Genomic DNA, 6,000 nt, shown 5'->3' with positions numbered 1-6,000 from the left:
AATTACACAGGCGTGACCCGTTGAGGGCGCGCGACCCGTTGGGCAGTGCGCGCGACCCATCAGGGTTTCCTCCACAGAAAATTACCAGCAAGCTGCCAAGCGACCACAAATTGTTCAAGCTTGTCCGGTAGGCCTTCAATCATATGAATTATGGTTTGCTAAAGCTTGAGAAGATCATGATAATATTTTAAGAGCCTTCATTTGCAAGTAAAGACTCCGTGTGCTTTTGCTTGAAAATATCAAAGTTGCTAGGGTTTGTTTTGCTGTTTTAAGGTATTCCTTTTCATTCCTATTGTTCCTACATTTTCCCACCTCCCATTTCTTACTCCCTTATCACTGTTATTTAATTTCCCTACCAAAAATATTAAGAAATTAAAAATCAAACCCTAACCCTACCTTCCATAACATCCTTGCAAATGAAATTGTATGATGATGTTGATGTCATGATTTCTCTCTTTAACCCCTGTTTCATATATTTTTCCCAATTTCCCCTCCAGGTCTCCCTTCCCTAACATTTCCCTTGTGCTACTTGTCCCCTTGAAACAACATTTCAAAACAGTTAAAACAACAGATTTCAAAGCAGAAGCAGCAGTACATTTCAGCCACTTTGCCCCTGAAACCATGTCAGAAACCGAAACCGACTATGAGCAAAGTGATGACCATGAGTCAACCCCAGAATTTGAGCCTGCTCCGGAACATGAAAAACCACTATTGGGCCCGAATGCACGTATGCAACGCAAAAATGAAGGTGCTCCAAAGGCGGTTGGCCAAGGCACAAAAAAGGAGAAAGAGGCCCGATCCCCTCCACATTTTGGCCGAGGCTTCCTTGAAGGAGCAAGGCACTAAATAGCTCAGCCACAGCACAAATCCCAAGAAATTTTGAGCATTTTTGGTAAATTTTGGTTTTTTCAGGCAATTTACAGGTTTTGTCCCCTCAACGGGTCTCACCCCCCGCGCGACCCTTTCATTTGGCTACTCCGTTCCGGGAAAACTCAGCATTTCTGGATTTTTCATGAAAAGTTACACATGCTCACCCATTTCCAAGAGATTTTATGAAGTTTTGGGCCTCCAGAAAGTCAAAAAACAAGCAAAAAATGACTTTCTGCCACATTCTTGACACACAGAAAGTAGTCTTGGGAGATTGCAATTTTGGAGGGGCAAATGACAACCAAATTCAGAAATTCTAGTTGGGTTGGAAATTAGACTCATAGACCTTTCCAACAAGCCTACTCTTGCCTCATTTGGACACCTGAAAGTGCCCCAAAAGTGCTCTCAAAGGCGCGTGACCCGTCAGGATTTGGCGCGCGACCCGTCAGGCAAATTGCTCAGGATTTCAGCCTACAGCTCAGCAAAACGCAGTTTTGACTGTGTTTGACTTTTTGGAGTTGATTTTTATCCTTCTTGTTGTAAATGATGTAAATTTATGACACTTTTACACTTATGTATCTCTTCTAGAAGATTCATTCATGAGATAGGTGAAAATTAAATGAATGAATTGGTTTCCTAGCTTATAGAGGCAAGTTGTTTTGACTGCCTAGTTTTCAATGCTTAGTTTAGAATTGGTTGAAATAGCTCCTAGGATAGTGAGCTCAACCCCTAGAGGCAAGGAAAGGTGTTAGCTTGCCTATATTATGTATTTTCTTGGTCATTTTCAGAGGTTGGAAGGTTGGACTCTTGAGGGAGAAGCTATCATTGTATTATTCACTATATCTCTGCAATTTTTGGCTAAGGAAGACCAGGGTTTTGCAGTCCTTTTTGGGATTCTTGTGGTTACATGTATTGATGGTGTGTTTCTCTATGTACTTGTAAGTGTGTTATGTGAATCATTTCCTTTCTTTTCCTTCTGCACATTAAGCAAATGAAGTGTTAAAGTAGAACTCATGACTGTCATGCTCTGCTTTTAAGTTTGTTTAATTTCAATGTTTTCTACTGTTTAAGGAGAATTCAAAGTTATTGTTTGCTCTCCTTAACTCCTCATCTGTCATTCTTAATCATCCACCTCAATCAAAGGCATCAATACTGTCTCCTACCTCGCCCCAAAGAACCCCCTGCAGAAACTGTGTCCAATCCCCGCACCCAAAATTGCCACCTCCTCAATTTGCCACCAAAAACCCTAAAAATCCCAAATCAACCCTTTGATCAGTTTACTAGCCTAAAATCAGTGTTACCCTATTGGTTATCTCGCCCATTGAAGATCTTTATCGAGATAGACTGGAGAGAGCCCTCTCCTGCCCCGTAGGGCTAGCTACGAGGCTAAGTGGTTTGATGTTGCCTTGAGGTTTACCTTTCTCATCCTGAGGTGAAATTTCAAGTGCTAACAGGGCCCCTGGAACCAAGGTGATGCTATGATCATGATCCCCTCGCGAGGGTGGAAGCTCATGAGGCTTGTCAAAGACCGGAAGATGGTTATTTAAAATCTGTTGCATCTCAGGATGAATTGGTAGAGGCTTGGTTTCGACTGCCTGGATGGCATTAAATTGAGCTACAACTACATGATTGCCCTTTTTTAACAATTTTTCCATCCTATGCGAGCTGATGATAGAGGGGGCTCCCGCCTGGAGTCCACGGAGGGTATGTGTGTAGTTGTTCTACTTAAAACTCATATATAACTCCTGGAAATCCATTGTGATTGGCCCAAGAGTGCGGAGCCATTCCGCGCCGAGGACAATGTCGCAACCCCCCATGTGTATGGAAAACATGTGGGTTTTCAACTGATAATCCCCCATTTGAAGTTTGAAATTTTCACAACGGCCTTCACATTTCATTGTGCCTCCATCCGCAATTTGAACTTGGAAGTTAGAAACTGCTCGTACAAAACAATGCACTGCTTCTACGACTTTTTGATGGATGAAATTATGTGTACTTCCACTATCAATCAAGACTACTACTGGGCAATGTTTAATAAAACCTCTGATTTTGAGAGTTTGAGGGGAAGAAATTCCTGCCAAAGCATGCAACGAAATAACTGGTTCGTCATAGACATTGTCCTTTTGGTTGTCTTCTTCTAGCGGCTCATGTTCCTCCAGTGGTGGATCTTCCTCTGTTGAGCTGTAGTCAGTGGCATCAATTTGAAAAAATTTGGGCTCCTTGCATTTATGACCTGGGGAGTATTTTTCATCACAGTAGTAACATAGGCCTTGCTTTCTTCTTTCGGCCATTTCCGCAGGTGACACCTTTTGGACCTTAAGTGTTTGAGTTGTGTTGTGAGCTTGTGGGGGGCGACCTTTAGCGGATAAATTTGGGCGACTGTATTGGGCTGCTAATGCACATTCCACATTACGAGCTACCTTGCAAGCCTCCGTCCATGTGGGAGGGTGGTGCAGTAGGACTTGGGCTTTGATAGCTTCTTTAAGACCGCTGATAAAACATTCCGTGTAGAACACATCTGAGAGACCCCAAGTGCAGAAGGCTAAGGCTTCAAAAGCTGTAATATATTCATCCACTGTACCAGTCTGTTGGAGCTTAGTAAGACGACCCAAAAAATATGATTCCTGGTCAAAGCGGTCTTGAAGAGCTTTGGTGAATTTGGTCCAAGTCCTAAAAGGTCCGGTGCAACGTTGATGCCATTCCCACCATTGCCACCTTTCGTTGTCCAAGTACATGCTCCCCAATATAAGTTGAGTCTCATCATCGAAGATGTGATTCAGTTTGAAATACTGCTCCATTTGTGCTATTAATGCCGACGGGTGAGAACCGTCAAATTTATGCCTATCCAAATTGGGAGGTCGCGGATTGGGTTGTTGGTGGGTGTGCCAGACGTGAGGAGAGTGGCTAGACTCACCCTCACTCTGTTCATTGCCATTATACGCCTCCTCGTGGGCTTGCTCCTTGCCCTTCGGGACTATTTTCTCGACCATGCTACATAGTCCACTAAGCTGAATGTGGAGGGATTGCACTAATTCTTCAAGTTTGTCCATCCTTTCATTGGCCATCGCTTGAGCTCTAGTTTCTACCATACACCAACCTAATTTTTTTTTGAAAATTGGGACCGCCTAAAAAAAAATTTCACTAAGAAGTGAATGGTACCACCGTGCTCAGCTCGTCGTCCTGATTCTGATGGGCTAGATCACCAATAAGCGCCCTGAAAGATCTCAGACTTTTTTTTTTTTTTTTCTCTTTTGAAAACTCCTAATGGATTTTTACTCCTTCCTTATCAATACTGCAGTGGCCAAATCCTCAAAATGTCAATGCGGCCAAAAGTCCTGCGAAAATTATACCCCGGTATAGGAACCCTTCACAACGACTCCGATCTGGTGGATCTGAGAGATCTGAATGGCGGATCAGCGAACTCGAGACTGCGGTACTGAACTATGGTCTTTAGGAGTGTCAGGTGCTACAGATCGCAATATACATAAGGGTTTGGCAGTAGTACTCGGCCCAATGTTTCAGGGCTCTAACTAAGGAGGATCGACCGTACCCTTAGCCGTACAACTCGACTACCCTATCGTACGGGCGAGTAATCTCTCCGAGTGCTGTTCTCGGTGTACTGTAGCCACAAGACGGCCAACGGTTTATCTATGGCGAGGTTTCAAGGGAGCCTAGGGGGCTTCTGATATACCCAGAGGGTACGTGGAAGACAGTCCGTGCGCGGTTCTGTTTAATGCGCTACTACTCGAAGGGGTACCCACAAGGGTTACAAGGGAGTCCAACAGACGTGACCACCTCTTGTATTTCTTGCGTGCATGCCTCCCCAAATCCGCAGGTTTATGCGCTCAACGATAGATCCTGTGGTTTAAAGACACCAGAACACGTCTCTAGCCAATTTTTTTTTTTTGCTAAGAAATGGAGATCCCACCGGCCCTGGAAAGTGCTCTGATACCACTTGTTATGCTCTTAACCTGCAAAATGATACCTAAATACAGAATATGCGAAGAAAAGATACCCAGAACACAGAATAACAATGATTTTATTATTCAGAGAGTAATGTTCACTTGCCTCTTCGAGGGGGCAACCTCCAATAGAGCAGAGCTCGATTACAAAATAAGACACGATGCTCCTCGTAGGGAGTCTCTATCCTTTATATATGACTCATACATGCAATACCATGGGCCAATACCGTGGGTTTTATTAATACCATCTATCTAATACTATGACCCATTTGCAACTAACTATGGTTCCGTCATTAATTGCGGATTAACCACTTACAATTATTAATATGGGCTTTATTGACTCTTGACTATGACGTGATCCCATTACATAAATAAGGGGGTTAAGGTGGGACCCTAACATGATACCACGTAAGATTGGAGCTTGGAAAATTAGTCCCTTGATTTTTTGAAAAGCTACTTCACAATCATCTGTCCATAAGAATTCTGCATCTTTAGTTGATAGCTGAAAAAGTGGGAATGCTATTTTGGAAAAATTTTCTATGAAACACCTATAGTAACCAGCGCAACCAATGAAAATATGTACCTGAGTCAGTGTCTTGGGTACAGGAAAATGCATAATTACCTTTACCTTGGTAGGACTAGTAGTCGAAATCAAATGTCCCAACACTACTCCCTCTTCTCTCATCATATGACATTTTGTTGTACTCAGAGAAACATGCATCTGTTTACACCTTTCAAGGAATTTCTCAAAGTTTTCCAACCCTTCTTCAAATGACCCTCCATATGGCGTGAAATCATCCATATTTATTTCAATACTGTTATAGAGTAAATCAGAAAAAATCCTCAGTATTGCCTTCTAAAAGTTAGCAGGCACATTACAAAGACCAAACGGAAGGACTCAGTAAGAGAATGTTCCCCAAGGGCATGTAAATGTAGTTTTGTCCTAATCCTCAGGAGCTATTTGGATTGGTTATACCCGCTAAACCTGTCCAAGAAAGAGATTTTTTTTCCCAACTAGGGTATCAAGGACTTGGTCGATAAATGGCAGAGGAAAATGATCTTTCAAGGTCGCTTTATTCAACTCTCTATAGTTTACAAAAATCTTCCATTTACCATTATTTTTAGGAACGATGACTAGCGGGGATACCCACTGGCTGTTCAAGATTGGGTA

Source organism: Pinus tabuliformis, chromosome 3_1, assembly GCF_031772625.1.
Source record: "Pinus tabuliformis cultivar Carrire ecotype Pingquan chromosome 3_1, CPIR1, whole genome shotgun sequence".
Classification (NCBI taxonomy): domain Eukaryota; kingdom Viridiplantae; phylum Streptophyta; class Pinopsida; order Pinales; family Pinaceae; genus Pinus; species Pinus tabuliformis.
This window is presented reverse-complemented; position numbering follows the sequence as displayed.